Source organism: Panicum hallii, chromosome 5 (assembly GCF_002211085.1).
Source record: "Panicum hallii strain FIL2 chromosome 5, PHallii_v3.1, whole genome shotgun sequence".
Lineage (NCBI taxonomy): Eukaryota > Viridiplantae > Streptophyta > Magnoliopsida > Poales > Poaceae > Panicum > Panicum hallii.
In genome coordinates this window covers 48,172,265-48,199,647 of record NC_038046.1, presented here as the reverse complement: position 1 = coordinate 48,199,647, position 27,383 = coordinate 48,172,265, and positions in this window count along the sequence as shown.

Sequence of the window (27,383 nt, the reverse complement as noted above, 5' to 3'; positions counted from 1 at the left end):
TGTCACAACAAGGGTGGCTATCCTACCATGGTTACGGCACGCAAAACCATGCAATTTTATAAAACAGGCCATCGGGTTGTGTTTATAAAAACTAGGACAAAACATGCATCAAAGGGCGGAATTGAACTTGCCATCGTCAAACTCTTGCGGGTGGTCCTGATCGTAGCACTGTCCCTCGGGCTCGGAGTCGCGGAACTGGTTCTCGTTCGCTTGATCACAGTCGAGGCCTTCCTCGTTCACTCCGTGTCCTACGACGCAAACAAACAGACACACAATCAAGCACAAGAACTAAAAGCTTTTATCGTTGAGCTCGAATCGGAAATAATTCAGTTACGGAGGTAGCGTTAATATTTTCGGGTGGTTTCTTAATGGTATGGCTAGAACTACTCTAGAAATGGAGTGGTAAAGTTTCGGGTCGATCGGAGGTTGTTTCGCACATAAAATGACGAGCTAAAGGGGGTTCGGGTGGTTGAACAGGGCTCTAGGGGTTTATTCGTAGGTATCTGGAAATAGCATGGACCTTTTTGTAAATCCCAGAAATTCTCGGGGCATGCTAAAGAGTGTCAAATGTATCTAGGTTCTAGTATTGGAGGGTTCAATTTGAATTAATAGGAAGAACGAGGTCTCTTTTGCAAAAGGGGAATGAATAGGGGAGTGTTCATGGGAAAGGAGGGGTTTTTGGGGAAAAATAGGGAAAAGGGAGGGGCTATGGGCAAAATGCCCTTCTCCTTCCTCTCCCCCGTGCAAAACAGAGGAGGGGGAGGGCAGGGCGCCGGCGGCGGCCCAATCCGGCCGGTCAGGGCATGGCGGCGGTCCGGGGGTGGGGGAAAAGAGAGAGGGGGGCACGGGTATCCTTTCCCCGGCCTCACCTTGGGCCGAGGTGGAGCGAGGGAGCGCGCCCACGGGAGCAAGCGGCGGCGGGCGGAGGCGTTTGCGGCGGCGGCGCTGTGAGCTAGGGGAGGGGCGGGCGGTGGCAGTGCAGGCCGTGGGGGAGGTGGCGGCTGCTCGGGGGCCTATTTATAGGCGGCTGAGCGGGCGAGCGGGTGGTGGCCGGCGGAGCGGCTTCGGGACGGCCATTAATGGCGCTTGGCCGTTCGCGGACGTCGTGGAGCGGCGTGGTGGCGAGGGCGCCGAGGTACCGTACGTGGAGCTGTGCCGGCACAGGAGCAGGGAAGCGATGGCGTGCGCGGTGGGGCGGAATGCGGCACGGCGGGCGGCGCGTCGTCGCAGCTCGGCGTGCGTGTGCAGGCGACGTGCGGCACGGCGGGCGGCGTGGCACGCGGGGCACGCGCGGGCGCGCGCGTGCGCAGGTGGCGCGACACGGCTCGGGCCAGGGGCATGGTGCGGCCGGCGGTCGGCACGGCGCGGCGCATGGTCACGCGTCGCGCGTGCGTGCGTCGCGGCGCGGCCGGGCAGGAGCTCGCGCGCGGCGCGGCGAGGGCTCGTGCGTGGCACGGCAGGGGCTAGCGCGCGGCCGGGGTGTGCGCGCGGGGTGCTCGGGCGCGCACTCGCGCGTGAGGGAAGAGGGCCGTGGCTCGGGCCAAGCAGGAGAGGGCGGCGTTCGGGAGCAGGGGAGAGGAGAAGGGAGGAGAAGGGAAATGGGAAAAGAAGAAAGGGAGAAGAAAGAGAGGGAAAAAGAAAGGAAATAGGAGGGAGAGAGAAAAAGAGAAAGGAGAAAGGGGAGGGAGAGAAAGGGAGGGGCGCGTCGGCGCCGATCGCGGCGGCGACCGCGGTCGGTCGGCCGCGCGCGAGCGTCGACCGCGCGCTGCGCGAGAAGCACAGCATTGCACCGGCGCTGATCGCGGAAAGCGGTCACGCGTAGGTGGTACGGGAGGGGACATCGGTCAGGTCCGCTGTCGGACAGGAAGGGTTAGGGTTAGGGTTTTGGCGACGAATGACTTTTAAATGAGGCACTCTAGCGCGTGATTTAATTTGGTAGATTTTCAGGGCGTCACAACGCACCAAGTATTGTAAATCCGAAGCTTGTAAGTCTAGCGAGACCCTCCAACCGATTTTGTGGAGAGGCCGTCGGTGCTTGTGAGAGGGAGGAGAGGCCCTCGGCATTTTGCCATAGCTCTACCTAGTGAAGACGGCAGGGAGCATCCGGGAGAGGCAAGGCGGAGACCACTTGTGCATGGGGAAGGCCCGTCGGGTATCCACAGAGTTACTCAACGGAGAGCTTGGTGAAAGGATGAAGATGCCTACGAGGGGGGATGAATTAGGCTCTAACTAAATTTTCTTGCGGAAATTAAAACCTACATCTAAGCCTAATCACCCCATGTGCCGAGAGTGAAATTGCAGAAAGTGAATTGCGGAAAGTAAAGAGAGGGTTAGTCGTCACTCTCCCCTAGTCCTTGTTGGAGCACCCGCGCAAGGGTATTGCTACCCCTTGATCCACGTAAGGATCAAGTGCTCTCTAGTGGATATCCATTCTCCAACTTCGGATCGGTGGATTCCAAACCAACCACAACCTTCTTGGGGCTGCTCATAAGACTCCTTCTTGAGAGCTCACCAAGAACACCACCACCAAGCCGTCTAGGTGATGCCGATCACCAAGAGTAACAAGCAAAGACTTCACTTGACTTGCACAAGACCAAGAGAAAGGGTGGGTGCACATTTGCTACTCCCTAAGCACTAAGGATGTCCTTAATCTTCAATTAAGAACTTTGCAAATCACTCTAGTGCTTCACTTGCCCTTGACTACCAAAAGTGAGTATGAATGTTTCCTGGTGTCAAGAGAGGTTCATTAGAGCTGTAGCACATGTATATATAGAGCCCCTCCAAAGAACTAGCCGTTGCCATTAGTACTGCAGATGCAGCCTTGACCGACTGATTCGGTCAAGCAAACATTGCCTCACCATATTGCGGCAGAACCGCCTGAATTAATCCGGCTTAAGTACGCTAACCATCACCATAAAGGCAATCCGGGCTAACACACACTTAAAACAGAGTAAACAGACAGTCTGTCCGGTAACATCCCGATGCGACCACTGGATTTCCGATTGAAACAAGGCATACATAAATCCTTATGATTCCAACATAAGTAAACAAACAACTATATCTCGCGAGTGGCAGGAAATCACTCGACTTTTACTGGAGTTCTATTAGCATGGCAATCTAGCAAACTTTACAACTAGTGTTCATAGCATGGGTACTTAGGGTCATGCAACTACGGTTTCAACCAAACTCCTATAAACGTAATTGCACAAGTAAATAGAATTACAATATTGCATAATTTTGAAAATAAGGGTTATGCTCCGGGGCTTGCCTTCCTGAGCAGTGCTAGCCTTGGGCTCTTCCGAACGTTAGTTCGGGTCTTCGATAAATATGTACCCTGAATTATGAATAAATTAATCAATCATTCACCAACAATTCTCGGCGCATCGCCACCCCTGTTCTAGGGTTTCTCGGGTAAGTGCCGTGCAGCCCCGATCACGCCCCGCGTGATCGGGGCGGCATCGTTCCTACTTATCTACCTTTTTGTGTTTCTCCTACTGAAGCATTGTTGATGGCGAGTGACACTAGTTATCTTAGCATTTATAGATTAGCATCGGCTCTTCTATGCTTTAATCGTGCATCGCTTGTTACCTGTAAACGTTCAGCTGTCATCGTGCCCGATCTTGGGTATAAGGGCAGCATCTTGCTCTATTTTTTTAGTAGATCCAATCTGTTATGGTTAGTCTTCATTCATCGAAGATTTAATTTAATATCTGCATGATTAGGCCCTTCAAACGGGTTGAATGTTCCAGCAGTACGCTTAAAAAGGGATCGTTCCGGGAATCGGCACTCTGTTGATTTTTAGGCCTCTGCTTAGGTTGTCATCTCGTTACCTACCGTATTTGTTTGGCTCAATTATGTGTAGGATGTTCTGGCTATGCAGTGAAAGCTTTAACCGTCGTAGATTGGATTAGCTTAATGGTTACAGAGCAGATTTTATTTTACCATCGGATATGCTTACCTTATTCATATACATAGATCCGATCTGGTACTGAATACAATCGGCTCTTTACAGCCGATATAGGGAATCATCCGATGAGCCGATCACGGCTCGGACTAATGTTTATACGTGTCTGTGCGTATAGGAAACTAACATATAGCACCTTCCTGATTAGGTACAAGGTCAGGTGGGACGCCGAGCAACCCAAACGCTAGGTCGTGTGCCGGATTTCGGGCTGTTGACTGAGGGACCGGGGCCCACCAGCAGTCCCGGGAGCCTCCCGGCTCCTCGTGTTGCCTGTCGCTGCTCGCCGGTGGGTTTTGACTGACAACACATTCTGGCACACCCGGTGGGACCATCTTCATCAACTACATCAATTTCTGCTGACGGGAGATCATGAAGCATCAATACTCTCCAACGGGACCTACCTTGGGGAGTCATAAGGGAGAATTGCCATTCCAGGCTAGGCCACCACTGCCTTATGCGCTCGCGGCTCCGGAGTCACACGGCTCCCCGGCCTACGTTGTCTACAAGGTGGGAGGTGACCCTGTGGATCACCAGTTCTTCAGCGAGCCACCTAAGGAGATCCCGCATGGGTATATGTGTGCTTATATATCGGATAGCAATAATCCGGTACACTTGGTGCAGAGGGCGGCTGGAGGAGTTTCTGGGGCAGATGCTGACAAACAAGTGTGGCTAGCTGCTTATGCCACCAGGCCGAGTCATGATAGTGTGCACTCAGCCCCAGGAGCGCAGACGGTAGACCAGATCAGTGCCATCCTAAGAGATCAATTTGGCATTCTACCAAAGAGGAGAGCGATCGGCTATACTAAGCCGTATCCTAGTGACTATGATTTAATTCCCCTGCCACCCAAGTATCGGCTTCCTGAGTTCACCAAGTTCAGTGGAGCGGAAGAATCAAGCTCCATCGAGCACGTAAGCCGATACTTGATGCAACTAGGGATGATCTCAGTGTCGGATCCCTTGCGAGTAAGGTTTTTCTCGCAGTCTATCATAGGGCCGGCCTTTGGATGGTACAGATCATTAGGCCCTGATTTGATCCGCACTTGGAAGCAGCTGGAGTAGGAATTTCATAATCAATATCACTCGGAAGCTGCAGAGGCAGGAATTGCCGACTTGGCACAAGTATGGCAGAAGCATGGGGAAACTGTGGCGGAATACATCCAACGCTTCAGAGAGGTGAAGAACTAATGCTACTCGACCCGTATTTCAGAGAAGGAGGCGGTCGAGTTGGCATCCTTGGGATTACTAAAGCCGATCAAGGATCTGGCTTTCCAATCGGAGTTCAATTCTTTGGCGCACTTGGTGCAAAAGTTAACAACATATGAGCAGCGCCACCCAGAACTATACCAGGATAGGTTCAAGCGTTAAGTGACATTGATCGACACAGAAGACACTGAAGATTCTGGGGATGATCAGGAAGTAGCAGTTGCAGAATGGACTCGGGGGGCAAATCCCGTGTCATGTAAGTGGGTGAAACAGCAAGGACCTACGAAAGGTTTTGACTTCGACGTGAGTAAAGTTGAACAGATCTTTGACCTATTATTGAAGGGGAAGCAGTTGAAGTTACCTGAAGGCTGCAAGCCTCCTACAGCATAGGAGCTGCAGGGGAGATCATGTTGCAAGTGGTATCACTCTTTCACTCACAACACGAGCGACTGCAAAGAACTCCATCGGCAGATCCATTCAACTATTGAGCAAGGCCGATTGATCTTTGGCCAAACTGCCATGAAGGTCGACACCCATCCCTTCCCGAGTGTGAATATGGTGGAAGGTTATGATTGGTCTATGAGGCGACAACTAGATTTCGCACTCGGCATTAACATGGCAGGGCTTGCACCATGCCGCCGAACCAGGAATGAAGAGGCCGATTCTTGCGATCGGCCCCAAAAAGGGGAAAAGGGATATATCACGGAAGAACAAATAAGGCATGTCAGCAATCAGCGGCTAGCTTCTTCCGATCTCCTCAAAAAGTACGAGTACCAGTACCAGCAACATCTCCAACGTGAGTCGGAGGAGGAAGAGTATGAACGCCATACTGGGAAAAGTTTGAAGAAGCGGGAAGACACGAGTGATCATTGGCATTGCCCGTTCTTCAAGTATTGTTGGGACTCTAGCATGAGCCGATTGCCTACTACCAAGGATTGCCCGGGGTGCGGATCCCAGAAGCGAGATGCAGAAGGGGTTCAGTTTTCCGACATTTAGGACCTGTGCCATCCTAGCAAGAACAGATTCAACCACTTGAAGAAGGGTGGACTTCGAAGAAGAAGAGGATAAGTATCACCGGTCACGCTGGTGCCCTGATGGACTTAACCGTTCCTAGAAACGCAGGGTACAGCGGCTGTGCAGCCTAGAGGAAGCCGAGGCCAGATATCTTGAGACGCTGAGGAAGGCGTGCCCAGATTTGGTAGATAAAGTCCACTACACGCAGAAAAAGTAGTCGCGCCCTCCCAGGAAGGAGTGGCAGCCAATATCTACAAGAGTCGATGCGAAGACATCGGCTGATGCACATATAGTGTTTGTACTCCCCACGGAGTTCCACGCTCGAGGCCATGAAGAGTTATCGGTAGCCCAGCTTGACTTGGGGCCACGTCCAGTAATATTTGAGAAGCCCCGAGTAAAGAACTACAAGCATTTGAAGGCTTTATATCTCAGGGGGTTACATAAATGGCCAGCCTGTCAACAAGATGTTGGTCGACACATGAGCGGCAGTTTAACATAATGCCGTATTCAGTGCTGCGTCGGTTGGGGCGGTCCACTGGAGATCTGATCAAGACCAATGTCACATTGAGCGACTTCAACGGCCAAACATCAGAGGCACAAGGCATCCTTATTGTGGATCTAACCATTGGAAATAAGACTATCCCAACCTCTTTCTTCATTGTCAACAGTAAGAGCACATACAATGTCCTACTTGGCAGGGATTGGATCCATGCAAACTACTGCATCCCTTCCATAATGCAATAGTGTCTAATCCAGTGGGATGGAGATGAGGTAGAGGTGGTTCATGCAGATGACTCGATCGAGATCTCACATGCTGCCATGAGCATCTAGGACGCGGAAGACCAAGAGCCGATCTCAAGGATCAGTTTGGAAGGCTGCGACCGCATTGAAGCTACAAAAAATGGGGTGAGGCTGGTCTTATCCACTGGCCTTACAGAGTAGATAAGTCACGAAGAACGAGCTACTCTGACGCACTCGGCAAGGCCGTTCCCCGCGATCGGCCCCAAAAAGTAAAATGTAAACTTTTGATGGCAAGTGTTTTACATGATCATAGCAGTTATAGGGAGGCCCGGTCTAGCAGCCGGCCATACTTCAATTGTAAAATTTCAAAGATCAATGAAGGATATAAAGCGGCTGATCTCAACGATCGGCTGAAATTATTTTTATTATCTTCTCTATCCATCTGCAGCGTTGACTTAATAGATGACAAAAAATTAGGATACGGGTTTTCATCAGCTAACGAGCTCGAAAAAGTGGATATTGGTCCTGGGGATAAGCCACGACCAACATTTGTCAGCAAAAAGTTACGCCTGTGTCTACGAGAGCCGATGATAGCTTTGCTAAAGGAGTACACAGATTGCTTCGCCTGGGATTATACGAAAATGATTGGGTTGGACAGGAGCATAGTCGAGCATCGACTCCCTCTCAAGAAGGGATTTCAGCCATTTCAGCAGCGAGAGCGGCAAATGAAGGCTGAAGTCCTAGTGGAGGTCAAGAAAGAGGTGGAGAAAATGCTAGCAGGATTTATCAGGCCTTGCAGGTATGCCGAGTGTATTTCAAGTGTCGTACCTATGCAAAAGAAAGATGGCCGATGGCGTGTCTGTGTGGACTTTAGAGACCTCAACAGGGCTACTCCAAAGGATGAATACCCGACGCCTATTGCAGAGACATTGATCAACGCTACTGCTGATCATAAGATCTTGAGTTTTATGGATGGCAACACCGGTTATAACCAGATCTTCATGGCTCTGGAGGATAGAAACAAGATCGCATTCAGAGTGCCTGGGGTAGTAGGACTGTTCGAATATGTGGTTATGACTTTCAGGTTGAAGAATGCTGGCGCTACATATCAGCGTGCCATGAACTACATTTTGCATGACCTAATCGGCAAGATGGTGGAAATTTATATTGATGACATCGTAGTGAAGTCTGCGTTAGTAGAAGGGCACTTGGGGGACCTACGAGAAGTTCTGGAATGAACCAGAAAGTTCGGGCTTAGGATGAATCCGAAGAAATGCGCTTTCGGCGTATCAGCAGGTCAATTTCTGCGTTTCTTGGTTCATGAAAGAGGAATCATGTGGCAGAACCAACTTGAATTATACAGGCTCAAGTACGCGAGTCCACTCCAGAGGGCTCCAACGTGCTTCAAACGGTATAATCCCTTGGCCTGTCGGGTAACGTCCCGATAAACCACCGATACACAGGATCAAATAAGGTTACCTCACACGAAGGTGAGTCCAGAGATACAGTCACCATCAAATTTTACATCACAGGAAAATTACAATATAAGAGTTTCTTAAAGCAGTGCGAAGTTCTAAATTTAGAAAAGACATTACAAATTGTAAAGCTATGGTTTTTAGCAGCGGAAAATATACGCGATGATTACAGCGCGTCGTCAAGGTGGATGTCATGCTAAGCCCAAGCACGACATCACTCGGTATCATCAATGTTGGTCGAGGACGGATCCCATTCCACGGACCAACCTTCTGGGAGAGCACAGGGCCAAGGCAGGGAAGAGTAGGGTTTTCCAGACATTACCTGCAAAACATATAGCTTGCAAGGCTGAGTATACTAATACTCAGCAAGGCTTACCCGGGATTGGGTATACTTTAGCCCATAACTAGACTTATGAAGGCTTATAATAGTTCTGGGTTTAGTTTCAGCTGAAAAGCAACTAAGAGTAGATCCTTATTTTCAACTTTTAGCTTTCAAGTTCTATGTGATTATCCATTCTAGATAAGCACTTATAACTAAGCAAGCAAGGTAGAGCTCTTTATCTCAACCATCAGTATTACTCATCATACAGTTGCTCTTGTTACTCTATGTGATAAAGGGGATAAGCAGTCTCATTCATCGTGAGAGGCGGACGATTCCTGAATCGAAATTCAACCTTGCAAGGTAAACCTAACTCACACGCTTGGAACACCACAGGGTTGTTCCGAAGCAACCGTTTGCCTTTCATTCCGACTCGTGGATCAGAGCCACCACAAGCGACTGCAGGACCAAACGCACTTCCAAAGTGCAGGACGTACGTCTGTAGCGCGACTACAAAACCCATACTCCTGGTTGCCCTTGCAACACGTATTCCCACACGTCGAACATAAGTAACCAAAAGAAGCAAGATGAGTGGTGGGAGGTATGTCCACTCCTCGGGCCGATTGGCTACTAGGCTTACCGCTTACCATATTTCGCGGCATATGGCTAGTACTTTCAAACGCTTAACCACCGCTACCACACACTGCGACCTTATCAAAATTCAGCAACACAGACGGGGTATCACCTCAACCATGATACCTCATAAAATTCCCGTCCGTCATCCTTATAGTGATAACAGGAATGTAAACATTACAATTCCTATATCACGCGAGTGACAGGAAATCACCCGACTTCTACCGGTCCTATTTAGCAGAGCATCTAGCCGATATGGACTCAGGTTCAAAACATTGGTTCCTAGTATCAATGCATCTAGGGTTCCATTTCAACTCCTAGACTTAATGCAGGATATAATATATAAATATAAGATTGCATAATGTAGTAATTTAATTACTGGGTTATGCACCGGGGCTTGCCTTTACTGGTGGGGCTGAAGTTAGAAATGTCAATATCTTCCGAACTTTGGTTCGGGGCTTCAGTTAATCCCTTGGTGACGTTCACTTGGTCTTCAGGAATATCCTCCGCAGACTCCGGAGAGATCTCGTAGGTACCATTGCTGAAGAAGTCGTATCTACATGCAATGCGACATTACATTCAAAGGGTGCACATAAAACTATCTGACTTCACAATACAATTGCAATCCAACACTTATAAAACACACTATTCACATCACACCCAAAAAGATTTGAAACTAAACTTAAATAGAGTTTTAAGGGGACATCTAATTATGATCGGCTACTTGTTGAAGATTACAACAGAGCCGATTAGAAGAACAGGGGTTTAGCTAAGATGTGCCAAGTTGTTACCCTAGGTAACTAGGTGTGGTTGCATCGACTCAATTACGTCAGCACAACTATTGAGTGACGTACAGCCGATGGGAGTGTGGTTGAGGGTATGTGACCGATAGGTATAAAGCCGACCTCTCAGTCGATAAATCGACTGATAGAAGTGTGTGGATAAGAATGGAGAAACTAAGGATCGATCGGCCATAACTGATATGGAGAGCAACTAAAATCGGCTTGGATCGGCCGATAACAAGAATCCTAAGATTGTGTGTACACCTTTGATACATCGACTATGTGCAGCCGATGTAGGACGGAACAAAAGGACTGTATCGGTAGTAGCCGATACTAGGAAGATAACAACCGTTTCAGTTAACCAGCCGATGGTAGAAGCATACCAAAAGAAATGCATCGGCTGATAATTGTTACACAGAAATATTTTAAACTCAAAGGAAACAGAGAGGTATTGGCTAAGTAGCAGATACACATGGATTAACAAGGATCTTTATACGAAGAGAACCTTAAGGAAACGACAATCAAGACGAGGATAATGTCTTGAGGGTAGAGATATGAGCACTCGGGTGACAGGATTAACTAAACATCCCACATCTCTATTTAAGACATATATTCTATGGCTTACTTTTCAGTTATATCACGAGCATGCAATATAAAGTACAATAAAACATTCATTCCCTAACACTTGACTTAGACCACACATCAAGATTTTCAATTCAAGATCACATTATAAATTTGTAGATTTCGACCTAGGGTTTCAAACAAAACTGATTTTACATTTTTATGAACTTTCTACGAAAATCTATGAAATGTAGAAGTTCAGCGATTTGAAATAAAGGAAGCTCTGGAAATTTTACAAATAACATCCTAGAACTTTCTAAAACAAAATAATTAAGTCCCTGGTCCGGGAAAACAGATAACCGGAAGTTAACGACAATATTCTGGCAAAGGAATCGCCGGCTTTAGAAAGATTCGGTAAAACAGGGCAAACCTTGGGGTAGCCTTGGTTATGAAGGAGAACACGCGGAGAGTGAATTCCCGCGATGAACAGGATCGGCGATAAAATGAGTTCGATGATGACGAGATTCCGTGGTTGACGAAGAAGTTTGCCGGGAAGGGTTGCCGTGGGTGGAAGATGGCCGAAGGGGTAGTCCCCGTGGTAACTTGTGGTCTTGCTTGGCGATCGACGAGAGAAAGGTGCTGCTGGATGTCGTGGACTCCTGGGACGAGACGATGGAGCCGAATGGGTTCGCTATACCAACTTCTCTGCGAACACTAGGATTTTTCTGCTCACGGGTTGAACTTCCTCTGCCCATGCACATGCGATGCCAAAGTCTGGCCGACCGAACACCTCTGCTCACATAAGAAGAAATCCTCCTTGACCTGACTGCACCGTATCTCCTCCGAGCTCGTCACGCCCGACCACTGTCTTCGCTTCGCGGCTTCTCTTTCTGATTCGCCACGCCATACTCACTCTTCCGCCTTCGCGAGAACCGAAGCCCGCTCACACCGGGGCTATCTCCATATCTTCCGCGAGCAATCCGCAGTGCCGCTTGATCTCATTCGCTGCTTTCCCTTTAACGGCCTCCGACGTCCTCCACGCGCGACTCTACTGCTCCCTGGGCGGGTCTGCCTGCAGCCGCCGCATTGCAACTCCTCTCGCATCGTGCGCAACCTCCCTGCACATCGTTGCCCTGCACACCGTGCAACTGCTCCTCCTCTTCCTGCTGCTGGACACGCGCTCGCTTCGGCCTCGCCGCGTCACATCTGCACATGTCCGAGCCGCGCGCATCCTTGACCCGCTCCCACTTCGCAGGCTCAGCTTCACTTCTCCCACGGCTCACATTTCGTCGAATACCTTGGTGGCGTCTTCGATACGGCTACCGCGTTCCCGCATCCGCACATGCACGCCTATACGTCGTCGACCTGCTCGGCCACTCCAGCACCTGCCGCGCGCGCCAATCCCGCGCGGCCACGCTTCTGCTCCGCCGCGCACGCACTGCTCTACCCGTGCGCCCGCATCTGCCGCACCTTCGTCGGCCTGCCGCCGCGCTCGAGCCAGTGCGCCCCAGCCCTAAGCCGCTGTCGCACCGAGTCAGTAACTGCCGCTCGCGCCGTGCACTTGCTCCACTCAGACCTACACTGCTCCTCTTCCTCCTGAGCCGCCGCGCCGCGACCTGGTGCCGCAGCTACCCGCGCCGGCCGTGCACCGGCCTCTAGCGCCGCCCGCAGAGCCACTCGCTCCCACGCGCCGCAACCACCTGCTGCCGCGCCGCAAGCACCCGCACGTCGCTCCGCTTCCGCGCGCCACCCGAGCCAGCGCCACTCGCGCGCATCTGCTCCACGCCTGGGCCCGCCACTGCCTGCTCCCGCGCTCTCCGCGTCCACCTGCGCGCCGCACCGCTGCTGCCTGGCCAGCCTTCGCCCGAGCCCGAGCCGCTCGCTCGGCTCCGCCCGGCGCCGCTTGGGCTCTGGCCCCGCCGCGCGCCGCGCCCCGCGAGCCAGCGCTCGCGCGCCTGCGCCTGGGAGCCGCGCTCCGCCTGCCCGCACCCACGCGTGCGGCCGCCCCTGGGTCCGCCCTGCCTGGGCCCACATGCGCCGCCGCCTGGCCTAGGCTGCTCGCCCAGTGCCCCGCACAGCCGTGAGCTGAAGGAAGAAAGGGGAAAAGCAGGGAAAGAAAAAGATACAGCCGCCAGTGAAGGATAAGGCAAGACACAGAGAGGTAAAACAGAGGAGGAAGGGAACTAGGATTTCCCAAGGACTTATGTGTAAATACAGAAAACTGCAAGGGCCTGACTGTAAAACAAAATTTCCTGTTGATTTGAAACCCAAATGAAGAAATACCCAAAACGAAAGTTGGAGAGTTTTTCAAACTCTACAACATTGCTTTAGGGCTCAAGTTCAAAAACTCAAATCTTATATTTTTACACGTGAACTTTTGAATAAAAGTCGGATTTGAATTGTTTTTGTCCTAAAAGTGTAATTTTATAAAATTCAGGACTTAAATGCAAGCATTTATGACATGTCATAATGACAGGATAGACTCGTCATAATGGTTGGATAGACATGTCATGATGACTTGCACTTTTTACACTTTAGTCCTGAGTAATTTTTGAAAGTTACTTTTGTAATTCAAATACTTGCATAAAAGGACTTGTACTTTTATAAAATTACATAAATACCCCTTATTTTCACCACTTTACCCAAAATTTTTACACACTTCAATATATACGTTTCCAATGAAACTTTTGGATAAATAAATATATATTTTTTTTACAAGACATAAAGTAAGAAAAATATATTTCACTTATTTTGAAATTACCCTAATCCAAATACATTTTGCAAAAACAACCCTAGGTTTTTTCTGTAATTACAAAAATACCCTTTTTACTCGTACTTTTAAATTTTCAAAAGTTTCACATAAACATATACAAGCTTTACACTTAACAAACACATATTTTACACTAACAAAATATTTGCCTAGCATTACAAGTACATGAACCGTCACAAATCAAGATCGGCCTAAAAAGTCAAGAAGCTGTGAGAATAATGGAGCCACCTACTACAAAGAGGGAGCTCCAGCAGCTCATTGGTAAGATCAACTTTGTCAGAAGGTTTATTTCCAATCTCTCCGGGCGGATTGAGCCTTTTATGGAGTTGGTGAAAATTAAAGCCAATGATGAGTTTCGCTGGGGGGCAAAGCAGCAACGGGCATTTGAAGAGATCAAGGAGTATTTGTCAAAACCACCCGTGTTAGTTCCACCCCAACAAGATAGACCATTCTACGTGTACCTATCAGTAGGTGACACCTCCATCGCTTCAGTAGTAATACAATTGCATGACTAGGTCATCTCCATATTATGCCCAAGCAAATGGACAAGCTGAAGCATCCAATTAGAGCCTTATCAAGTTGATCAAGAGAAAGATCGATGAATATCCTAGGCGTTGGCATGAGGTCTTATCAGAGGCATTGTGGGCATACAGTATTTCTTGCCATGGAGCAACAAAAACTTCTCCTTATCATCTAGTGTATGGACAGGAGGCTATATTACCATGGGAAATTACGGCCGGCTCAAGGCGCATAGAGTTCGAAATGACTTAACAGCTGAAGAGTATGCTACTCTGATGAATGATAATGTTGAGGACCTCACGGAGCTCCAGCTTTGGTCACTTGAGAAGATCAAAGAAAATAAGGCCAAAGTAGCCCGCGCGTACAACAAGAAAGTCAAGCCAAAAGAATTCCAAGTTGGAGATCTGGTTTGGGAAGCGGTGCTACCATTGGGGACTAAAGATGCAGCGTATGGCAAATGGTCTCCAAATTGGCACGGGCCTTATAGGGTTAACCAAGTCCTATCTTGGAACGCATATATACTTGAGGAGTTAGATGGCGTCAAGTTCCCGGTGGCGGTCAGCGATCAACATCTCAAGAAATACTTCCCAAGTATGTGGGATGATGAGCAATAAAGCCGATGCTACGCATCAGGCTATGACCGATATGATCAGTTGGCCTGTACAAGAGAAAGCCGACGCTACGCGGGAGGGTATGAGCCGACAGAACCTGATGACTCGTACAGGTGAAGCCAATGATACGCGCCAGGCTAGGTACAAGGAAAGAGGGCTGATACGTGTGGTCGGCCCATATATATATAAAAAAAGGCGAGAGAAGTACTTTGTACCCAACGCATTGAGTCGGTCGAATAGCCGATGTACGACCATCAACTTTAGAATCTTAACACAGTTACATGCAGGTTTATCTTACAAAGGGTGACTACAAGGAAGTCTACTGAATGAACTCATCGATGGTGGCAATTGCTTCAAGATGGATGCGATCAGCTTCAGCAATCACTGCTTCATCATCCTGGTCCTCTCTCGACACCACCTGCCTACTCAAAGCGCTCAGCTCTGCGAGTTCTACCTTCAGTTGAGCGGTCAAGTTTTCTGCTTCTCGTTTGGAGCTGGCAATAAGGTTCTTCTCTTCCTGGATGCGCTGCTCAGTTGCCCAGACCTTAGCCTTGAGGTCCTCTAATTCCCTCTCTAGAAGTTGAAGCCTTTGAGAGTGCACAGATGTATCGGCCTTAGCATCTAGAGTCGCCTTCTTCTCGTTAAGCAATCGGCACCTCTCGGCAATGTTGGCCTTCAAGGGGGCTTGAGAGCGAGGAGCTTCAATTCTGTGCCGAGCCTATTCTACCCTTGCTAGGAAGAAAGGGAGGTGCCCAGTTGGCAAAAGCCTGATCTGAAGGACTTCTGGGAGTTGAGACTTGATCTCCTCAAGAATCTGCCTCACTGCGTCGGAATCCAGGACTAAGGCGTCAATCGGAGCTGATAGAAGGTCCTTCACGTGGAGAAGTTGGCTGGAGATGCCGGTCGAATCTTGCTGATGATCGTTGACGTCTAATATGGCCGAGCCGACAGATGCAGGATCGAATGAAAGTAACTCCGAGAGGTTCAGACCCTGAAAGAAGACATAAGATTAAAGCAGCACAGGGAAAAGAAGATGCAAACGACTCGGTGATAAAACACACCTGTTCTGGAGGAGCAATGACAGCCGATGAAGTGATGATCGGCTCCTGAGGATGCATCCTTTCTGGAGGAGGAGTGACAGCCGATGAAGCAACGATCGGCTCTTGCAAGCGCGCTCTTTCTGAAGAAGGACTGGTAGCCGACGAGGCGACAATCAGCTCCTGTAGGGAATGGCCAACATCCAACGCGGCAACGATCGGCTCTTGCGGATCCTGAAGGTCGACCGAAGCATCAACTGGCGTTGTGGGGTTTTCTGGAGTCTTCGGGATGGGGTCTTGAAAGGTTGACTAAGGCGTTGACCATCATCAAAGGATCCTCTGAGGCCTCTAGAGTTGGGATTTCTTGGCGTGTAGGCTCTTCCCCACTAGAAATATCTACGACATCGGTCTGCAAGAAAGGAAAGAGCAATCAAATCAAAATATACATGTTCAGAGGATTAATTAGAAGAGGAGCGATCCAAACCTAGCTAGCAGTCGGAGCTTCTTGAGTGGTGGAAGATGGCCCAGCTTCCTTCCGAATTTTCCTGACAATCATCTTCCTCGCCTTAGTTTGGGCTCGGGGGACAGCAATATCAGAAGATCGCTTCCGCTTGGGAGTTAATTTGGCGGAGCCAGGTTGGATCCGCATAATGGCCTTTGACGGAGGAGGTGCGTTTCTGCCGAAAAGGACCAACGGGGCAATCGGTGAAAACCGGAAGGGGGAGCCATAATCGTTCCTAGGCTCCGGACCACCTTCTTGCTGCACAAAGAGCAAATGGAGTTAGAGAAGGAATTAAGCGAAGTCAGGAGGAAAGCAGTGAATTGAAAGTAATACCTCTTCTTTAGGGGCTTCATACTCAGTGTGAATCTGCTGCAGCATCGGCCCCAGGGCTTTCCGGAAGACATGAGTCTTCCACATTGACCACCAGTTCTCAAAGTCGATGGCCGAAGAGGTGAACGACAGGTCAACAGGGATTGGGAAACAGTAGAAGATCTGAAAACAGGCTGTAGCATCTTTGGGTAGTGATGATATCGGGCAGATCGGCTCTGTTTGTCATCAAATGATGAAGGAAAAAGTGAGGAGGAACTTGCCCGAGGCCAAACTGCCGAGCTGCTACGACTGGCTGATAGAATTCATATCCTGGTTTGATGATCCGGTTGGAGGTGCTCATGCCAACTGGAAGGAAGCAAGGGCAGATCATGATAAAATATAGCTGCTGAGTGCCGTCATCATCGGCAAAATCAGCCAATCTGAAGGTGATCGGGTTCTCAAAAATTTCAGAATCAGTGTAGGGAAGGAAGATGGGATTGTTCAGGCCCCTATAGAAAATTCTAAACCAGTTTGAAGCTTGTGAGGGATTCAACTTGCTGCGAATAAAGCCTGGCTGAAGCTGGTACATCTGATCCGCCTCCCACTCTGATCTGGAAAAGAGTTATCGGCTAAAACAGGGAAGTTTGGGATGAAGTCCTGAAAGTATAGGTGAGCCCACAATTGGATGAACCACCAGGGACTATCGGTCCTAAGTTTCTTCTGGGTAAGTAGGCTCAAGCACATCAGGTGGAGATATCTGTAGACTTCCCCAAGGAACAACTTGCCAAGGCCAACAGTGTTACCTTTGGCTAGTTCATATGCTAGGGGGAGATAATTCTTGGTTGGGGCAAGGGAAGGACCACAAAATAAGAAGTGTTCCAACCAAAGATTCAAGAAGGCTGTGTGTTCCTTTCCGGTCATAGGGCCTTTGGCTTTAAGGTGCTGGTTCAGGTATGCACCCCAGTTTGTTCACTCTGTTTTGGAGGACAATTTGAAGGGGACTTTGGATAGTCTATAGGCTGAGGGGCAGGATGATGAGATGTCCAAACCAGTGATCATCACTACATCTAGAAGGGTTGGAGTCATCGGTCCGTGACCAAATAGGAAGCAGTTCAAGGCATCGGACCAAAAGTCACCGATGGTTTTCAGGAGGTTTTCGTTCTTCTCGAGAGAGAATAGAGACAAAGACAGAGCATCGGCTATCTCTATGGTCTCCCATGTGGGCTGGTAGGTCTTTGCTACTCTTTTATACCAGGTCATCCAGCCCTCGGGAGGATTTGGCTAGGCACGTAGGCTGTCGACTTAGGAATCTAAATCTATGTTTTGGCTCACGAATGGAATCCAATTGGCCTCGCAAGAAATTAGATCTACGGGTTTCTTATAAGAACGAGGCCCGAGACAAAAAGAATTGGGGGAAGAAGGATACGGCAAGAGAATATCTGAAACCTGAAAAATCCATAAAAGCCAAATAACCGAAGAAGGGTCATTTAATGGTACAAGGGATCTAGTAATTGCTGCATTAAGTTATCAAAGGTTGGAGTTTTACCTTCAGTCTAAGGACGCCCGCATCGGCATTCAAAGATCCCACTATCGCAAATCCCAAAGATCAAGAACCTGGGAACTGGATCTAGGGTTGGCGGCGCAAGTATGAGTTTGTGTACTAAAGGCTTTGGTTCGGGTCTTTGCGGTTAGGGTTTATGAGCAAAAAAGGTTTTGGAGAATAACTTGGATTCGTGGAGTCTTCGAAGATCTGTTTTGGGAAGGTTCCAGATTTAAGCGGAAAATGAAATGGATTGGAGAATCGACTAAGGTCCGGATCGGCATTTTAAGGAAAGAAACCGATGCGTTGCCATCGGCTCCCAAGAGATTGGTTTCTTAATGAATTGCGGTTAAAATAAAGGATTTTATTCATAACAGGGGGCAAGTACAAAAGGGGGAGCTGATTGCTCCTAGAGCCAATCTATCGGCTTAATCCTACAGTCTACCACCAGTAGGCGTTGGAGATTCTGCGGCGTTTGATCGGTGGAGCCGTGCTGGCATCGCTGGCGTCGCTGCTGCAGTCGTCGTCACCGGCATCATCTCCGCCGCTGTCACTGTTGAAGCTGCTGCTATCTTCGGCTTCTTCATCGTCGTTGTCATCATCATCATCCTCCGACGATCCACCAAGGAGGAAGCCTCCTGCCACCGAGTCCTCCTCGGTTGATGAGGAATCGGCTTCTTCTTCCGAGGAGAAGAAGAAATTTTCTTCCCAGGACAGGTCGTCCTTGTCGTCTTCCTCCAGCTCACCACCAAGGATGAGGTGGAGATCTTCGCCATCGGTCAGGGACTCATCATCCTCTGACCAGGTGTGGAAGTCCCATTCCTCTGCATCCCAATACAGGGGGGCACGGACCTCATAAGCAGCTATAGGGTTGTATTCTGGAGTGGGTTCTTGAGTGGACTCGAACTCGAAGGAGATGGCAGAAGAAGCAGAGGAAGAAGAAGAAGCCATTACGAGAGGAGGAAAGTTGTATCAGGTGCGGTTGCTAATGGCTGATGGAAGGGGATGAGAGAAGGAAAACTACCGGGGGCAGGTTTATAAAGATGGAGTGGAAGATGAATCGGCACCGTGACGGTTTCCAAGGAGTTTGATGCAGAGCAGCCACATCCCCTGGAAGACGAAGAGGCACGCCTGTACGGATTTCGGAAGTTGAAGAGGCGGGGCGATAAAAAGAGAAATGGTTTTGAAATAATTATTGCCGAAACCAGGGGGCATGTGTTATTGCATAATTTAGGTAGGCCAGAAAGGTGGGCCACGAAGCAAGATGGGCTCGAAAGGTAATCGTAGTGGGCTTGCGAATCGGCCCCTGCGCGGGTGTTTGAGGCCGGGGCTGGCCATGTATCTAGATAGGTATGTGTGTTTGAATAGTTTAGAAAGAGATAGCCTAGATTCATGTCGTGGTTAGTTAGGATTGGTTAGGGAAGGTAAGTCTCCGGACTATAAATATGTTCCCTGGATTATGAATAAATCAAACAATCATTCACCAACAATTCTCAGCGCATCGCAACCCCTATTCTAGGGTTTCTCGGGTAAGTGCCGTGCAGCCCTGATCACGCCCCGCGTGATCGGGGCGGCATCATTCCTACTTATCTACCGTTTTGTGTTTCTTGTACTAAAGCATTGTTGATGACGAGTGACACTAGTTATCTTGGCATTTATAGAGTAGCATCGGCTATTCTATGCTTTAATCGTGCATCGCTTGTTACCTGTACATGTTCAGCTGTCATCGTGCCCGATCTCGGGTATAAGGGCAGCATCTTGCTCTATTTTTGTTTAGTAGATCCAATCTGTTATGGTTAGTCTTCATTCATTGAAGATTTAGTTTAATATCTGCATGATTAGGCCCTTCAAACGGTTTGAATGTTCCGGCAGTACGTTTGGCGCTTTATAACAGCTTAAAAAGGGATCGTTCCGGGAATCGGCTCTCCTTGGCTCTGCTTAGGTTGTTATCTCGTTACTTATTGTATCTGTTTGGCTCAATTACGTGTAGGATGTTCCGGCTATGCAGTGAAAGCTTTAACCATCGTAGATTGGATTAGCTTAATGGTTACAGAGCAGGTTTTATTTTACCATCGGATATGCTTACCTTATTCATATACATAGATCCAATCTGGTACTGAATACAATCGGTCTTTACTGTGAGCAGGAGGCAGAAGACGAGGACCTATTCATAATTTTGCAAAAGTTCACGGAGTTTACTGTGAAGTAAAATTTCCTTCTAAACCATAGTTTTACTGAAAATATGCCCAAAATCAAAAGTGTAGAGCTTAACAAGATCTACCACTTTGCTTTAGTTTCCAGCTTCAAAATAGGTAGGGTTTTGAAACTATTTCAAAATCCGACAAACTATGCAATTTCAAATAAAACCTATTAAAATTTCACATTTCAAATGAAACCTTAGAGTAATTCCACTTCTTACAGTGGTTTAAAAGTAAATACTTACTTTTTGTGACAGTTCGTGTACTTGTAATGCTAGACCTATATTTTGTTAGTGTGAAATATGTGTTTGTTAAGTGTAAAGCTGGTGTGTGTTTGTGTGAAGCTTTTGAAAATTTAAAAGTGCAAGTAAAAAGGGTAACTTTTGGAATTACGGGAAAACCTAGGGTTGTTTTTGCAAACATGTTTTTCTTATTTTACCCTTTGTAAAAATATATATATAAATCCAAAAGCTTTATTTGAAATGTATATGTTAAATTGTGTAAAAATTGTGGGTAAAGTGGTCAAACTAAGGGTATTTATGTAATTTTATAAAAGTACAAGTCTTTTTATGCAAAATAGGTGGTTTACAAAAGTGACTTTCCGAATTTACTAGAGGCAAAAGGGTAATAATGTAAGAAATCATGACTTACATAGCAACCGGCAAATAGGCCCAAGGTTATATGTAATTTACACTAACAATGACAAAGATTTTGTAAAATTCAAAGTTAGTCCAAGTCTTAAAGTAAAACTCCATATTTTGAGTTTTGGAGTTCAAACCCTAAAACAAAGTTGTAGAGTTTGAAAAGATGTACAACTTTCATTTTGGTCACATCTTTGTTTGAGCCCTAGAACAGTGGTTAAATTCTTCTTTACCGGGAGGTCCCTGCAATTCTCTAAAATTACAAATAAGTCCTTGAGAAACTCCCTTTCTCTTCCTCCTCTGGCGCTGCTCTGTTTCTGGCCACCCTCTGCAATTCTCACCGCTGTTTCCGGCCGCCCTTGCCACCTCCTGCTGCAAAAATTCCACGCGCCGCTATCCCCTCCGCTCCTTCTCCTCTGTTCTTCTTTATCTGCTGTGCCGCTTTCCTTTTTCCACAGGCGGCATCTCTATCCAAATGCTCTTTCCCTTCCTCTCTCCTTCTGTTCAATTCCAGGCGCAGCGCACAGGCACAGGGGCGGTCCGGCGTGGGCCCCGAGCGGCGCGGCCAAGGGCGCTGGCTCGGCGCGGCGGACGGCGAGCGAGCAGGTGTGGGTAGGCGAGGCTCGGGCTCGTGCGCGCGAGCGGGCGAGCGGCAGCGCCAGGCGCTGGGCGGGTCGTGGCAGGTGCAGGCACAAAGAGCGGCGGGGCCAGAGCGAGCGGCCCAGGCGAGCTGCGGGTCCAGCAGCGGCAGGCGGCCACGGCTCGGCCGGTGGGCAGGCGGAGCGGGCCCAGGCGCGCGGCAGGCTCGGACGGAGGCTGTCGGCGCTGGTTCGACCGGAACAGCCCGCGCGCCTGAGCTCCAACGTTGCTCTGGTTTCCCCACCATCGAGGACCTCCTTTTGGCCCTCCTGCTCGCCTTCTGACCCCCAAAACGGACTCCCGGTGAACGGCTCGAGCTCCCTGGCCCCCGGCATGACCTCCTCCCATTGGAACCGAGCCCCCACAGCGCCTCCTCTGCTTCAAGCTCACAGGAAGGACCTCGTGCAACAATTGGAACAACTCCAGGGGGTTTTCTGCACTGTCATAGACTCATAGGTATAGTCTTTTATGGACCTAGTCGTTTAAAGCTTTAAAAATTCATAGAAAGTAGTATATAAATCATAAATTATCAAATGAAGATGTTTTGGGATCCTTGTGAGTAGGTCTATGCAGTATGTGTATAATTTTGTATGTGTTAGTAGAAAAATTTTGCTCTAGTTTAAATATTATTTTAAGTGGTTGCAAGCTTTGAAAATTGCATAGCAAGTAATAGAAAAATGGTATAAATGTAAAGCCAGTTGGATTAATTTTGTTCTAGCATGAGGAACTTAGGAAAAAGAATTAATCTACTGTTTGATTAATGCTTTTATGATGTTTTGATTTAATCATGAATAATACTTGTTTTAGCTTGTTATTTAATATCTACAGTGCTGGAAGTCAAAAATATATGAAATTTAAGTAGTAACTTACTCTTTTGCATGTTTAGTTCACTGTAAAAATTTCATGCCCAGAGACTATGTGCATGTTTGTAAATCTATTTTTATTCAGTTGTCTTGTTGAGGCTAAAATAAATACTTTAGGTCGACAATAAATGCTGGTGAACTGTTTTACACTCCTTATCGGTGTGTTATCATGCAGGTTAATCTGTGTTACCAAATTCTTGCTGCATGCCTGTGACACTCAGGTAATTAGCTTGGTCGTACCCTAAAGTTTTGATATGTTTTTATGTGTAAAGTATGGCAAAAGGTGTGCTTAATATATGCAATGTCTAAGAAAAAGTGTTATTTATGTAATTAAATTTAATTAGGGGTCCTTTTATGCAAAATGGGTGGAAATGGAGGGAAAAGTTTAAAAGCATGAGGGTTGTTTTGCAAAAGGTGGTAACTGTGGTTAAACTGTAAAAATATGGGAAATTACCCTTGGGTATATTTGTAAAAGTAATTTTATCCATAGGACTTACATAAAATGTGAAAATATTACTAAGTCTATAGTATCTTCAAAACTGTTGCTCAACTGCAGATGAACCTTAAAGAGAAGTTGTAGAGTTTGAAAAACTATGCACTTTTGCTTTTTTGGACCATCTCCATTTGAGCACTGGTTTAAAAGTTGCAAGCTCTTTACAGTGAGGTCCCTGCTTTTCTCTGAAATGGAAAATCAGTCCCCGACTTCATTCTTACCCCCTTCTTCTTCCTGGCGCCTCTGCTCTCTGCTCTGCGTTTCTGGTTCCCCCTGCCACCGGCACAGTACATCGATCTTGGCCTCCGCCGGCCACCTCCTGTGCCTCCCTCGCCACACGTCGCTTCACCATCCTTTCACCGCTCTAGCCCCCTCCTTCTGCTGGTGCCCCGCCCGAGCGCCACATCAATTGCAGGCTGCCAGCACCGCCCGCCGGCGTTCCTACCGCCGCCGCAATTCTCCCGCAGGCTCGCATTATTTCCCCCTCTCTTCTGCTCAATAGCACTAGTAGCTCACACTCGCTTCATTTGCCCTGCTAGTCTGCGTGCCCAACCTACTCCGAGCCCCTTTCGCCTCCACCGCCCAACCCGTCTCTCTGGTGAACTCTGGGTCGCCGTGGGCCGCCACGTCCCGGCCACCATCGCCCTCACCGAACCCTCCAGAGGCTCCCCCGGTGCTTGCCCGTGCTTCCTAGCCCTCGACCACCTCCCCAACTCCGGCCGAGGAACCTCCCCAACCAGCGCCGCCCGCCACCGCCTCCTGGCCATCGTGGGCCGGCCACCTCGGTCACCCCCGCACCACCAGGACCCTACGGCTGGCTTCTCTGTGCTCCAGTGAAGCTTCCCGGCCCATTCCACGCCGCCTCTGGCCACTGGATCGTTGCTCCCACCGCTCATCTTCATCGCCGGTCGCCGGCCTCTGTCGTGCCGCCACTGCTAACCACCCCACTTCAATTTCCAACCGTCCTCAGGTGCGCAAAGGGTCTCTGATGCTTTCCCTCCCCTCCAATTCCACCGCCGGTGATCGCCGTCACCAGTGCACGCCGGTCAAACCTCGCCACCTCTGTGTTGGACCGGCAGGGAGTTCGGGTTAGAAGGACTAAAAGCCCAGGGGGCTATTTGCAAACTATAAGACTCAGGGGAATAGTAGTGTTAAGGACTTATGTGCAAGAGTGTCTGTTATTTCATGTGGGTATGTTTTCTGTCTTGCAAAATTCATAGTAATTCACAGAAAAATCCAAAAATGGCAAAATTAGTTTTGTTAGAAACTAGTTTTCAAACTCTATAACTTTTGTTAATAAAGTTTAATTTGAAACAAAATACTTTTACCTCTATTTTAAACCTAAGTTTAAGGGGTAGTTTATGCTTAACCCTGATATTTCATGCTTTGTTGCTTATGAAGTTTGGCATGAAAGTTCTATAAGCTCTAAGTAACTTTGTGCAAAGTTTCAAACTCAAATTTGATTTAAACTTAACTTCTTTTAATTTGAACTTTCAAATTTGAAATATTAACTAAACCTGTTGTATAACCTTTGCTAATTGAGATCTGTTGTCATTCTCTAATGTGATATTATTTAATGCTTAATGTATAATCAAATTTCCGAAACCTATGGTCTTTTATTTAAAAGTTTTGAATTTAAATTTTGGTTCATTTCAAATTTAATTTAAATGTTTTAGTTCTTGTTTGCAACAAACTTCACAATATCTTTGTGATTCCTTTATAGATAGTGTTTCAAACCTAAACTCTCTTTATTTTATGAATTCTTGTGTGTTAATTAGATGAGTTATAACATTTGAAATGTGAAATCTGAAATTTAAATTTCACCTTATTTAATTTATTGCATCTCATATAGAATCAACGACGCTCGACGACGGGGACTACGAATTGGTCTTAGGACAAGACCAAGGCTTTCCAGAAGACCCAACACAAGTCGTCGAGGGACTAACTGAAGCCCCGAACCCGAGTTCGGAAGCCTCTTACACTCCTGCCCCCAACCCCACTCAAGAAGGCAAGCCCCGGACATATCCCACTACTTTACTTACACTGCAATCTATGTCTATTTATCTATACTTATGCATTAAGTCTAGGAGTTGAGATGAAACCCTAGTTGCATAATCTCTTAGGAATCCAATGTATTGAACCCGAGTCCTTATCGCTTAGATGCTCCGCTAAATAGGACCGGTAAAAGTCGAGTGATTTCCTGTCACTCGCGCGATATAGGAGTTGCTTGTTTACAATTCCGCAATCATTATAAGGATGATGGACAAGGTCATGTGCTGTATCATGACCTGTGGTTTACCCTGTCTGTTTTGATACAAGTTCTAAGGCCAAAATGTGTGGTAGTGGTGGCTAAGCTTTTGAAAGTACTAGCCACATGCCGCGAAATACGGTAAGCGGTAAGCCTAGTACCCGATTGGCCTGGCAAATGGACGCGCTTCCACCACTCGACTTTTATTTTATGTTTACACGCACCGACGTGTGGGAGTACGTTCTGCATGGCAGACAGGAATACGGGTTTTGTAGTCGCGCTACAGACGTATGTCCTGCACGAGTGATGTGCGTACGGTCCTGCAGTCGCTTGTGGTGGCCCTGATCCATAACCCGGAATATGAGGGAAACTGTTGCTCGGAACGCCCTGTTGGTATTCCAAGCGTGTGAGTTATGTTACCTTGCAAGGTTAAATTCGATTCGGATCGTCCGCCTCTCACGATGATTGAGACTGCTTATCCCTTTTGCCACATCGAGTAAAAAGTATAATTGTTGATGGAATAATCTCGATGAATGATAATCTATATCATGCTTGTTTAGTATAGGTGCTTACCTAGAATGGCTAATCAAGCTAGAATCTGAAAGCTAAAACTTGAAAATAGTTTATACTCTCTATTGCTTTTCAGCTGAAAATAAATTCAGAGCCCCATATAGTACCTTCATGAGTCTAGTTATGGGTTAAAGTATACCCAAACTCGGGTAAGCCTTGCTGAGTATTAGAATACTCAGCCTTGCCAATATCTGTTGCAGGTATGACCTTCGAGAACCCCACGGACAACCTTGTGTGGCCAATGTCCGATCCTTATGGCTGGTCCGTGGAGTGGGACCAGTCCCCGGCCAGCAGTGACCCTCCGGAGTGACACCAGGCCCAGGGCTAAGCGTGGTGTCCGCCTTCGCGACGTGTGTAGTCGCGTAAACTTTTCTTTCCGCTGTGAGTTTGGACAAGCCGTTACGCTTGTCAGTTTGAACACTATTTGTATAAGTTTACTTATATTTGAACTCGGCTTGTAATAATGAATGTATGGCTATAATTAAATGTTGATGAGCTATTTTGTGATGTGAACTCGCCTTCGTGCGAGGTAAACCTGCTCCGATCCTGTTGAACCGTGGTTGTATCGGGCGGAGACCCGACAAACCAAGGGATTGTTCCGTTTGAAGTGCGTTAAGCTGATTACAATTGTACGGTGATCATTAGCGCACTTGAGCCGGAATAATTCAGGTGGTTCTGCCACAGCTGGTATCAGAGCCGTAGGTTTACTTTTACATCTGGAAAAGCTCTTAAAAAGTGTTTTTTGGATAAAAGTTTGCCAACAAATGAATTTACAAAGCACGTTGGATCCGTTAAGGTTGATGATTAGAACGTAAAGCCCTAGGGGTTTATATGGGAAAGTATCAGGTGGCTATTAGTATCTATATATGTATAGATAGTTCTGACCTGCAGCACTACTTTCTGTCAAAACTTAAATTCCTGTATAATTCAACCTTACTTCCTGTAACGACATCTACGATCGTGAGGTAAGAAGGTAAGGATCCTCAGCCAACTGAGGGAGCTTGGCCTTCCCGTCGGTGATGCGAACCGAACGCTGTTTCTCAAGCAGTGGCCTACTTGAGATGCTGCCAATATACCAACTTAGGTTGATTATATTGGGAGTATATGGTTCAGCGCAGGGTATGGCGATCGCTGTTCATACCCCCGCATTTTGCGGTACCCCCCGTGAATACGTTGTTTCGATGACGTATGTTAACGTTGTCTGTACGGCGGTAATTGTACAGATGCTGTTTCTATAAGTGAGCAGTAATGTTTGGGGACGCTTTCATGTCGTGCTGCCATGAAAGGTTCATGAGTTATATATATATATGTGTATTCTTCTGCAGGTACCCTAACCACACTTACGCTATTAGGATGCATAGGGTTTATCAATTAGTATATATAGTGAGAGACGTATGAATATACCACCGGAACTAACTACGTAAGTCCGAACATATTCGGCAGTTGTTTGGTTGTGAGGACGAGTAGTGCGTGCATGCATAATTTGTTAACAAAAGGATTTTTAATGTATGAAGAATATATTGGTTGTCCTTGGAATAGGCTAATGGGGTTTTAATGATAGTTTTAGGTTGGGTATCTTATATAAGACCTTAGTTTTCCATCTGATTTTCAGTCCCTGCTGTTATCAGAAATGATTATCTTGTTCTGTTTATCTTGTACTCTCTTAACAAGATAAAAAGTTTCACCATTTGCATTCTGGTCGCAGATGGTAGCACCTTCTAATGTTTTCTAGGATCCGGAAGGCATCTTCA